This window comes from Diplotaxodon limnothrissa, linkage group LG22 (assembly GCF_057381915.1).
Source record: "Diplotaxodon limnothrissa isolate DT_005_m linkage group LG22, D_limnothrissa_male_GT1.1, whole genome shotgun sequence".
NCBI classification, from domain to species: domain Eukaryota; kingdom Metazoa; phylum Chordata; class Actinopteri; order Cichliformes; family Cichlidae; genus Diplotaxodon; species Diplotaxodon limnothrissa.
The window spans coordinates 21,988,812-22,002,064 of record NC_140616.1 but is presented as its reverse complement, the minus strand read 5'-3'; positions in this window follow the sequence as shown (position 1 = coordinate 22,002,064).

Below are 13,253 nucleotides of genomic sequence, written 5' to 3'. Positions count from 1 at the left end.
AGAGCGCATGCATTTACCCACTGCCAAGCACACCATTTATTTACCCATATAAAGATGCTAGGGGACCGGCTGGGGCTTACTGTGCTTGTTTGTGCATGTGTGTACATAAGCAGATTTGTCACAGACAAAGAGAATTTTATTCGTCATACAGCAATGTGTAGCTTGTGCGGCGTGGGCAAACTAATGTTTTGTTTTCAAATAACTTACTTGGTTTCTCGGATGGGGATGTTGGATGTGCCTGTTTGGGCAACAGTGTTGTGTGTGTGTGCGTCGTAGCCTGTGTTTCAGCATATTTGCATCTGTGATGGTAAAGACATCTATCCCCGTGTCACTCTGTTGATCATCCTTTCTGCTCTGGTAGATAAACAACACAAACAAGTGATGCAGCGATGGAGAGTGGATGTGCAGAGGTGCATATCAGAGTTGCTGATGGGACCAGATTAATTAACGGACACACACACACACACACACACACACACACACACACACACACACACACACACACACACAGATACAGACAGGGGCCTGCGTATACACACATTGCCGTGTAATTTCAAATGCAAATGCTTTTTTACGCAGGCACACACGAAACTAAGCAGACATCTATACTCGCACACATTCACTGGCTCTGTTATTTTTGAAGCCAGTCAACCATCAGCTAAATCTGGCCTCTTCATTTTGCCGAGCGCTTCAGAGAGAAAGCTGTGAGGAGTGGTGTATGAAATTGCTTACATTATATGCTGCAATGTTTTTCCAATGGGCTGGAACATATTAAGCTGAAAATGAATAGCAGGTCTTCTCGACACCGTGTTGTGCGGTGGCTAAGCCTTCACTTCCCCTTCTCCGAGTGCTCCATCATGACGACAGTTGTCACTTTTATAGTTTGCGTATGTGTCTGTGTGTGTGTGTGCGTGTGCGCGCATACTGTGTTGGCGCCATATGTTTGAATAGATCTGCATGTGTGTGTATGTTTATGTCTGCGCCTGTATGCACTGGCCCTCCATAACGGTTCATATGTTGAGACAAAGGATCGCATCTGCCTGACTCCTGCTAGAAGGCAAGTCATGCATATCTATTTGCTCTAGCGTCAGTCGTACAAATCAGGAAGATGTTCAAATAATGTGCATACAGCTGATTATCATAAATATGACATCTTTTATATATCCCAGCAGGTACGCAGTGTGCGCAACTGAGCACGTGCGCGTGTTAGGGTCTGTGCCTATGGGTTCGTCTGTGATCTACGTGTTCACATATGCATATTTATTCCTGCGTATCCATGCTATGTGTGTGTATGTGTGTGTCAGACGGTAGCTCATTGGTATGCTGAGTGTCTCCGGTTCCCCTGTGGTGCTGGGTGGGATAGGAAGCATCTGTCACCTCTGCAGAGATCCAGCACGCTGCCGACTTAACCCTTAAATCGCTGCTTCACCTGAGGGCTGCTATAAAAGAGAAAGAGTGATCGGGAGGGGACGAGAGATAGCGGGGGAGAGAAAGAGAGATTTCTATTGGCAGAGTCACCCATGTGGGTGGGTCTCCTGCCAAGATTTTCCCTTGATTGATAAATTTAAGGGAGGAGCAAAAGCAGACAGGCTGTCCCGGTAGGAGGTGGAGCTTCGTCTCTGCTGTAACCGAACAACTTGACAGGCAATTGGACAACCAAGAAAATTGCTGACATACGACTCTATGTCTTCTACAATTTCTTCTCTTCTCTCTTTTTGTGCCAGCCTGCAGGTGTGTGTGTGTGTGTGTGTGTGTGTGTGTGTGTGTGTGTGTGTGAGAGAGAGAGAGAGAGAGAGAGGGAGAGAGAGAGAGAGAGAGAGAGAGAGAGAGAGATGAGAAGTCAGAGAAAAATGGGTGACAGCAAAGAAATAGTACTTTTTTGGCCTTGAAAAACTAAGTTTAGATAAGTTTATATAGATGCTCAAAAAGACCAGTTTCAGGACTCAATGACATATCAAAGCAGTAAAACCTACAGGTTTTAGCATTAGCACTGTCTGGAATGTATGCATGCCCTGCTGTCCCTGAGGTCTGGACCTTACTAACATTTTGGAGCTCAAAATCAAATTTGTGGGGAAAATACACCAAAAAAATCAGATTGTGCTTGAGAAGTTCTTAGTGTCCACTGAGTTTTTAGTGCTGAGAGATAAAGCTAAGCAAGTCAGTGCAGTTTCTTGGATCATCCGCACTTCCACGAATTTCTCTAAATACCTGTGTGTTGGTTGCACCACGTGTTTGAGATGCTGGCGCACTTGTGTGGCTTACAGAGGTTCAGAATTTCACTTATTGCACCTTTAACACCTACAAACTTTTCCTAATGTAGAAAACTATAAAGTATGGGAAGGTTAAATAAAAGTGAATGATGCAATGTAGCTCATGTCAGAAGCTTTCTGTTCCTTCAAAGGTTTGTGCTGGCAAGAAGCTAGTCAGTGGCGTACATCTGTGGATCAAAGCCAAAGAATTTGTGACCTTAAGAAAAGTCAAAATTTCTGATTTTTGAAGCATTTTATTGTTAGCACTTGTTATCTATGTTTTTGTGGCTTTGTGCCCTATTACACAGTTAAACACGGGGTTAAGACCGTATGTAACATTTTGTAAACAGTCAGCAGAAGAAAGAAATGCAGGAAACACAGAGAGTGTGCGTCTATTTGAGTTTTAATGCGGAGTGCATTTGTGTGTGAATAAGTATGTCCTCTGGGTGTCATCGAGCTGTGGTATAAATCAGCTGGGTGTGTGAGCGTTGAGCTGCAGTAAATTAGCCAGGTTTTAATTGTGTCTGTTATAGATGACTATAATTAGTCAAGGCTCTTCTCAGCCTCCACTGCCCTGACATAATCATCTTCTAGCCAAACTACACATCCTTTCGTATCTCCATTTCTTCATTCTTCATTTCTCTGTAGCCTGGAGGGACAGGAGGATCTTCTGCTCCTCCTCCTAGGTTCCCCCTGTCTGACAGCTTCTCAGAGAAACCCACCAGAGAAAGCCTCCCTCTCTTTCTCTCCACTCCAAGGCTTGATGCGATCTGGCTGAATGTAGTCGTGTTTTGTTTCTCCCTGCTTGCGGGATAACACAACTTTCAAATGATCCCTGTAGTGTTGCTATGGACAGAATTTAATCTGAAATGAGATCATCAGCGCTACACCTGCACTCACACGGTTATACAAACTCAACAGCCCAGCATTAATTCAGTTTTTGTAATGCAATGTTCAAGTTATTCTTAACTTTATGGTCTGGAGGAACGTAATACCCACTCCGACCCTCGCCTTTGTTGGCAGCATAGTGTGGTGAAAGGAAAGGAAAGAATCTTCTTATCTGTGACTCAGACATTTCGTAGCTATTTTGATTTAAGGAACCAAAAACTCTCTCTTTTTTTTTTCTTTTGCTTTAAGAAAATGGGCTACGTTGTTCCATCATGTGGAAATGCATTCTGTGATTGCTTCCTCCTCTTATGATGCAGAATCTCTGCTCTTCAAAAATTTTAAATGGGTAGATTAAAGGGAAAAAAACATTATACAGTATCTTAAAGGGGTCATTAAGCTTGAATTGTCTAACAGCATGGAGTTGGAGCGGCTGGCTGACAGTTTCTGTAACTTTTCCAAAACAGACAATCCAACAAGCAAACTTTATGAAAGTGATAGGATGGATGCAACAAGTGCAAAACTGCGAATGATTTCAAGGGGAAATAGTCTGAGCATGTCCACATTTAGTGCATCTGACTCATTCAGCCTATTCATTCTGATTTTGAGCTTTGCATTTTGGAACGTTTGACTTCAAATATGCTTCGAGCACACACCAGCGTTTAGTGCAAAAGCTTAAATCCATATTAGTGCAGAATTCACAAATCTCTTCAAGTCTGTTTCAGAAACTATTGCTTTTCTTCCAAATTATATTTACTCATTTGCTCTCACTTTTTAATACATTGGTTCAATATTGGTGTCTCGGAGGGCAATGTGATTCACATTATTTTCTTACTCCTTAATCTATTCAATGATCCCTGATATTTGTGACATTTCTCCCGTCTATGCATGATTGTTCTTTAATTTGACACTCTTCAGCAGTTTCACGCTAGGTTCGCTGTCGTTTGCATAATATGCTCGTGATTTTTTAAAGCATATGTTCACGATCGGTGCAAAAGAAATTAATTTCCAGTGTTTATGAAAGTGACCAGTAACAATTGATCTGTATATAGTCACAGTCATGCAATTGCATCCACCTGAAGACAGAAATCACAACCTCTCCTTGCTCATCTCTAATGCACCTAATCACCAACGGGTGTGAGTGACAGAGGGGCTGGGCCAAGGAGACCTGACATAGCTGATGGCCTTTACCTGATAAGGCAGGACAAAACTGAAAAATGCTGCATGCACTGATTAGGCTTGTGTTCGATTCCTGCGAGTGACGATTCATCAGTGTCGACCAGCAACCGTTTACTGGGTTCTCGGGTGTCAGTGTGGTCACATTGCTGCTGGGACCTCGCCAATCTCTGTCACACAGAATCAACATCTGAGAGAGCTGGAGCTCACCCCTGCCCCGTTTAAAACACGAACACACAACTGCAACAAAGCCCTGCCTCTTATCACGGCAACAAACATGATAAACTGTGTACACTAACACTACCTGTACACATAAAGACCACACAAAGGGTTGGCTGGCTACACACACAAAGACAAACACACACACTGAAATAAGTGCACACTAGTCTATGCTGAGATATGACCCCCCCATGAAGTGCCTTGGTCACCCATCAGGACCACTTTGTCAAGGCACAGGTAACCGTGACGACTCTAATCCCTCGGCAATCGGTCGGCCATTCATCACCGCAGAGGGAAGGCGCACGAGAGGAAAGAGGTAGAGAGAGAGAAGGAAGGAGGAAAGGGGGGGAGAGAAGAGGGTGGGTGTCACAGACAGGGGCAACGGTGCAGACAAATGGCCCCAAAAATTCAGTATTAATCAACAACTGATTTGCTGCCCCTTTAAAGCCAATACCACTTAAAGACAGGAGACACAGAGAGAGGGATGGAGGGAAGAGAGGCATGTGAGCTAGAAAACAGAGACAAAACAAGAGAAGGGGAAAAAAGATGAAAAACAAATGAAGGAATGAGGGAGAGAAAGATTGAAAAAGAGCGTAAAGAAACAGGAAAGCACCTTATTGGAGTCTACTGTTGCATTACGTGTTGGGGTTGTGACATAGTAAAATGCTGTGTAAGGTGCTCTCCACACACACACACACACACACACACACACACACACACACACACACACACACACACAAATACATGTAGCCCCCTGTTGATTTGTCACTGGAGTTGATCAATAGCTGTGATGGAAACAGAATCAGCTCAGATGGATTAAACGTCCCAGTGGCTCTGACGTTATTTTCCCATTAAGAGAAGGCTAATCATTACACACACACATGCCGACACACACATACACACACAACACTTACAGCTACTCACACAGACACAACTGAAACACATACATATGCAAATTTCTTACTGCACTGTGCAGTCTTATATCATTTTAAGCAGCTACCAACATAGGAATGACTTTACACACATAGTGCCTTAAAAAAACTACATCATCACACTGTTATCAGTCCTAGAACATAAAGTAAAGCGCTAACACTACGACTGTATTGATCTGTGCTGGTTTTCCCAAAGAACAAACACTATGGTATTGAACAAAATAACCCACTTATCACTTCAATTGCCAAGAAACACATTTGTTTCTATATATATATTATTTTTACATAAACTGCCTTGTTATGTAATGACAGTCAACTTTGATTCCAAGTTCAGGCCTCTAATTTCTGGGGGTTTTTTTGTTTCTTTGGTTTTCTTTTTTTCTTTTTTCTTTTTTTTGCTTTATTCGTGTATAGCGTGCCTTTAAACCAAGCTTTTAAATAGTGTTGTGCAGCCCCTGAGTGCACAGCATTCCAGCATTTTTAGAAATGAAAGAATTTGTGACTTTTTGGCAGCAAAACGATTCAAAGCCCAACCACACAACAAAATATCACAAACCTTATTGTGGATGAGACTTGGTTGGGTGCATTTATATTCATTTTCGTTATCGTCATCTTGCTGTAGGATGCCACAGCTAGACCCTGTGCCTCCAAGGAGGCTCAATTTGTCACACAATTTGTACTTTCATCCAGAACACAACAAAACTGTCATTAGCCTAGCAATAGCTCAGCTGTTAGCAAAAAGGCTGCAAATTATTTATTATAAGTCATCGAGTGTAACTTAGATTCTTCAGTGGCATTTAGTTTATCAGTTTTCAGTCATAGTAGGCCCTTTGTGTTTTATCTTTACCTCAGCCATTGTAAATTCGTTAGCCATTGTCCTGCTAATTTTGACCTCTTTTCATTCTCCTAAATTCTCTTTTTCATTAATACCTGGATGCTTGACTCTTATATAATACCGCATATTAAACATACTGATTACATGTCTTAATGAACCTATCTATATTAAGAGTGAATAGTAATAATATCTTAAGCACTAGCTTGCAGCTTACTAGCATAAACCCATGTTATGGCAAGGTTGCTCTAATTTGAATTCGAATTACAAGTAAATCAAAATACATGTGAATATTTCCAGATACTGGCAATTCATTTTTATAATTTTTTTTAAATGAAACTATGAATTTTTCATGGAAGTTGTTTAGTCAGTACTGTCACCAGTTAGATGCTAGGCTACTTACTGCGCTACACTCTCAGGTGCTATGAATGAATCAGAAAAAAAGAAGCAAAAATATGTGTACTTACCAGAGTGGGCGGACACCTATAGGACTCTGTTCACTCAATGCTAACATGTTCCAGGGGTTTTGCAGGGGCATTTGTCTTTCAGAGCACAAGGAAACCACGTAGAAATAGTCAGAGAAAAAAAAATCTGTTCTTTTAAAAACAACGATCACATTGGCATCAAAACACACCATAAGGAACACACTGCTACTGTTAAGCAGGGTGCTATATCCAGTCCTCAAAAGGACAGTTTGAAGTGCTCTGTGTGAGACCTGCAACTGTGAGGGCACGCATTTGAATAGAGAAGGAAAACAAAATTAAATCGCATTTGCAGATCTGTAGATGAGTAATCGATGAGAATTTTCTACTTTGTGATGCACACAGTTTCTTGCATTTGTGTTGTGGATAGCATGCTTTGTAGTCTGCGCAAACTGAATCTAGGTGAGCAAGTAAAAAAAAAATATTGCTTTATATCTTCATATAAGTTCCTAAGAGTTATTACCATCACCATGGTAATCCAGACCTCATCTGAGATAACAAAATAATTATTTAAAGAATACTACTACGCCTTTCATTTCAAGACTGAACAGACAATCCATTTAAATAAAGGAGCAGTTTTCAAAGTTTTTCTTTAGAAACTAAGGCTCTTTTCACAGTTGTCCATTCTTATATGAAGTACACTGCAGAAAAAAGTGCTTGTACTCCTAACAGAGAAGGCAGGTAGCAGCAGACATGACACCCAGGCTGGCTAGCAAGAAATTCACCAGGAGTTTAGCTGTGCTACTCACCTGAAGAATTGGCAACAGCAGTGTAAAAACAGAAACTGCATGTGTTCTCACATGGACGATTGTCAGGTGGTGTCTAGTGCAAGACTGCATCGCATGTGTGAAAATTGGTGAGGTGTCACTGGAAACAATTTCTATGTAAATAAAGACAATCTGTCATGTCACTTTAACATTTCATTAACATATGTATAATGTCTATTAACCCAAAGGTCAGAGAGAAACATACAAAAAAAATCTAATTTAACAAAACAGTAATCGACTACAAAAGGTGATAGATGGTTTTTAAATATTTTATATCACAGAGTATTTACACTTGGTACGGACGTACCTTGTCAGCATCAATGCAAAGTCATATTAGTGGCATAAATATATCAGTGCTGTTTTTTTATGTGATTTGTGTAAAAATACAGAATTCTTTAAACCTTAAACATAATCCTACAACAATTTCAGGTAGCCATAGAACTGCCAAAGAACATGCTTTACCAATGAGTTAAGCTCAAGTCAGTAAATACCCTACTGTACATAAGCAAGGACGCTGAGGTGATATGATACATTATTAAGTGTGATGCAGGAAAGAACATGAGGCAGGAGTGGAGAGAGAAAGAGGAGAGTGATAGCTCTGCAGGGAAGAAGCATGAGACCATCTGGTGCTGGCTACCTGCTGTTCCCCCCTTTCTCTCTCCACTCACCTTCCAGCTCCCTTCTCCCAATTTCCCCTGCAGTCTATGAAGGCATTCAGTCAGTTAGTGTCAGAGAACCGGCGTATGCACACTGGGGACTCCACACACAAGCACACAGTGCAAAACAAAAGCAAGCAACCAAGACCGTTTCAGTTAATTTGTGATATTATATATTTTTTTATAATGCCCATCCTCTGCATGCTCATTGGTACAGTTACTTCTTTACCCCTCAACACACTTGACTCTTCTCTTTGTCACTAATCATGCAGACATGACTCACACACACACAGACACAGAAATACAGCAAACACAGACACATATACAGAGAGACGCGCACACACTGTGAGAGGGCCTCTCTAATGGATTCTGAAGATTCCAATTTCCCCTCTGCCACCAAAGACAGAAAACCCTCTGAGCTCAATTACCCCTGTCTCACACACACCAGACAAGACTACAAGCACATACACACGAGCACACACTTGGACACATCATCGGTTGTAATCGTAGACATGCACATACACATTTCCCTGCACAGCTTAAACCACTGTGGCATGTTGAGAATCGCACAATCCAAATCTCACACACAGTCAAACTGAGCAGAGCATTAGTCTAAGGTTGATTTTATGTGATAGGAGATAGCAGGACGAGGGGGGGGAAGAAAAATCGAGGGGTCGCTGGGAGGTGAAGCGTGGGGGGAGAGGTCAGAATACACACTCACACACAAAAAAAGAGAAGATGGTACGACAGAAGATGGCAAGATAGGAGGATAGGCTCAGCTAAAAGAGACAGAGAGAAATATGGGAGCAAGAAAACTGCAAAGCCAAAGAAAGATGTGAAGGAGATATAAGAGCAGAGTGCAAGGGAGGTGCAGGCCTCTGGCTTTTACAGAATCCACTCTTCCAGAAACCTTATTAAATTCTACAATTAGCTGAACGTCTCAGGCTATAAATAGGTTCACTTTTCCCATTCCAATGATGTCAGTCAGCGGGCCAGGCTTCGACTGGGGGGGAAACAAAACAATTTAAATTATAGCGAGGCTCTCTCTTTGTCTGGCCACCCTTTTAACGGGATAATTACTAGTCTATTCATCCGCGCTCAGCCAGGGCGATATATCACCTCACTGCGCAGCAGCCCCACTTTCTCTGATAAACGTCCTTTACTGAAGAGAAGGGAAGGTGGGGGGAGGCTGAGGGTTAACGTGTGCCCGTTGATATCAGTTTACTGTCTGCTGCTAGCTTCCACACCAAAAGCCTTGTCCACTAGACTGAATAGCCTCCTGTCAGAATCTGGAGAGCACGAGAAGCACTGCACCTTAGTTTCCCGGAGTGACACTGGCAGCTTCCCACGGGGCCTTGCAATGAGGAAATGGACGAGAGAGCGAATGAAAGGGAAAGAGAGGGAGCGAAAGGCATCTATTATTCAGCACGGGCCCGACCCCTGCATACGCGCGCCATTAAAAATAGGAAATCCATAGCGGAGACAAATGGCTTCTAAATGAAGCGCTACAGGAGGAGAGCGGAGATAGGGACCCCTGTCACATGCGCTTTAATTGTCTCCCGGGGCGATAAAAGGATTTATCAAATTCATCGTGCCAGTAAGGGCTGTTAGGCCTACGACGAGCGGTTGAAGAAACAGCGCAGCACGTGTTTGTTCGTTCGAAGATATGTGCCAAGAGATGGGAGCGGTGAGCAATTAGAGTGATCATAAATTGTGCCAAGCTGAAACAACTCTAGTGCCAATTGACTGTTGCGGTTAAATAAAACCCAATGGACAGGCTTGTTCGTAAAATTAAAAAAGAAAAAAAAATGTGAAGGGCCATAAAAGACATTGTTTAAAGTTACTGTGTAAACCGCAAGCTGTGATTGAAATGTGTCTTCTCAGTAGGCACGTGATTACTTGGAAGGAAGTCCAACCGAAATCTCATGTTTGTCATGTCATGAAAAGCACAAGCAGCGTCGTACCCAGCAAACGTATTATCATCGTCTTCCAAACAGCCTTATCAAAAAACACCATACAAAGATCTGTTTGACCCGTTTGAGGTTCTACTCCTACAAAGAGCCACTGGGAGCGATGTTTTTAAATTTGCCACTGCTGCAAGATGGCAGAAAAACAGAGGACTGTAGCCACAGGTTAACATGTTAGTTGAGCTCTACTCCTTCAGTAAGAATTGAAAAAATGAAATGAATGAAATATATAAAAATACAATGATAAAGGAAATCACTGATATCCTAACAGTTGCCCTTGATAAATGCTTTAGAGCCAATCATATAAGATAACTTGTAATGAAATTTAAGGCCATGAATGTGCTAAAAACACAAAACAATTAAAACTACATAAATTTGCTATATGTCTCAGGGTGACAACCTTTGGACTAAGTCAATCTGACGTATACTTTCCTGCTACAGGAAATGCTGACAAATATATCAATACACTGCCCAAACTAGTACACATACTATAGCATGTATACTCCAAATTCAGTTCAGTTCAGGTTTATTTATATAGAGCAAATCACAATAACAACTGCCTCAAAGCATTTTTATACTGGAGACAACCCCAACAATCAAATGACCCCTTGTGAGCAAGGACTTTGCAACGGTGGGAAGGAAAAACTCCCTTTTAACAGGATGAAACCTCCAGCTGAACCCAGGCTCAGGGAGGAGGAGCCATCTGCTACAACCAACTGAGGGTAAGTGGAAAGAGAAGAGGAAAGAGAGCATAGGGAGACAGACTAAGGAAGAGAGGGAATAAAATTCATAATAAATATGAACGTTCTGCTTACACAGTGCCCAACTTTTTAAGTAAATCATGTGGACTTTTTAAGTTAAGTAAATGTTTGTGGTTCAGCTATAGGCACGGGAATGAGAAAGATCGGGGTATAAAATACTGATGAAAATTAAAACACTGATGCTTCTGGGTTTTGTTTTGTTTTTTTTTAATAAATTTGCTGACATTCTTAGAAATACTTAATTATGATATGACTGGTATACTAACCAGCAATACTATCCTACGTATTTTTGAACACATCCATGCAAATAAACCTGACACTTACGTTACGTTACGTGTGTGTCATAGCCTATGTGTGCCACTCTAGGATTGAACAAAGTGACATTTTGGAAGGAACACCGGTTGGCCAAATTTAATTTAATCCACGCTTATATTATTCTTACTCTGAAGAAATCATAATCTGTACTGGGGAAAAAACAGGCATATATGTGACAGTATTTTGTTTTCCTGAAACTCACAGAGGCTTGCAGCATGCAGGGTTTTGTTGAGACGTTATAAATGACCCCATTAAAATTAATGACAAAAGTAATTAGGATTTAATTTAAAAAAGAGCACTTTTTACGACTGCTGCAATTAATCTCAACATATGTTTCAACTGACCCTAGTTGTGTTTAGATTATAACAATGTGCCCCTCTGCTTCAGATACCAGTGCACTGCTCTTTAGAGATTACATAGGATGCTTTGAACCAGATAGATATGTGTGCTAAGTATTAAATATGAAGTCTCTGGGCAAAATAATAGTGAATTAATGGGGTAATAAACCAAATGTTTTTCACCAATCACTGCTGTCATTTAGAGATAAATTTGGGAGGCAATTACTTCTCTCATATGCGTTCATGACAGTTATGGTCAGCAATTGAGGCAAAGAGGGACGGTAAGAGAGCGGGAAAGGAAAATGTATCGATGGAGACCAAAGAAACATTACATCTAAGTGGAAATGTAAATGAAGGCATTAAAGCACGTTTAGCTTTGTATCCCAAAAAGATTGAATAAGTGAGTGTCTGCGTGTGCGTGTGTGTTCTGTCTTCCTGTGATGGATGAACGACAGTCGGCATGGCAGCTCATCTCCTCTCAGGTGGCTGGGTGACAGAGAGAGATGTTACAGCGCAGAGACAGTACAGCCGTCACATTGGCAGGCAGGTGTCGGGAACGTACGCACACACACGGAAACACACATCTCCAATGCGTGCACCTGCATCCAACATCAAGATTCCCCCTCCACTATTGCTGGCTTTCACCTGGCTCCCATTTCACAACTGTGCCACCTCACTCCACCACCTCTGTCTACCCGTCTCTTGCACCCCCTCCCCTCAGTCCATGTTCCTTGTAAGTGAGCTGTCTCTTTGTGGGCGGCGGTCTCCTCATCTTCTTCGTTGCCTCAGACCAGGGCCTGTCAAATGCTCAGCCCCCTCACACACACACACAGACTCCCAATATTTCCCATCCAATCAATGGGAGCGCCATGAATATTTCACCCACCTCAGGCAGGCGTGAGGCAAGCAGGAGGAGGGGGAGTGTCCCGGTCGCCTGGGGGGTGGGGTGGGAGGATAGAGGAGAGGGGTGGGGGGATATAGGCTGTCAGGGCGCCAGTGTGGTGGAGAGATGGGACTTCTCTTCCTGAGTCAGACAGGGCCAATAACTCATTAAAGAGAGAGAGATGTAGAGGCGAAGATGTGGCAGAGAGGAAGTGAGGAGGAAAGGCAGATGAGAAAAGCTCCTCAACACAAAAGAATGGAGATCTTGTGTCTTATAGGTCTACTTTTGCCTTTCTCAATCCTCATTTTCCTCTGTGCCTTCCCTACTCAAATCCCCCCCCCCCTTTTCTTTTAAACGCGCACACATTCACACACACACACACACACACACACACACACACACACACACACACACACACACACACACCTCTTTCCCTCGGCAACTCCCTCTAACCCCTCTCCTCCACCAGCTCCCCCTCCTCCTATCCTCCCTCCTTCCATCTGTCTTTCTTGCTGCAGTGCCCATGCTGCCAGGCAGTATAAATCACATCTCTGGGCTTGGCTGCAATGGGCTTGAAAATAAAAAGGCATAAAAGTGTCGGGATGAGCTACGGGCTGGGGGGGAGAATTCCTTTATGATGGGTCTAAATCCTCCTCCCACCCTGCTTCCATCCCCAGTGCACACACGCACACACACATACACATAAGCGCACACAGATTGCTTGTAGACACGTGCACATGCCCAACATACAGTGGTTCTCTGAAATTATCCCCCCAAACAGCAGCAGTTTG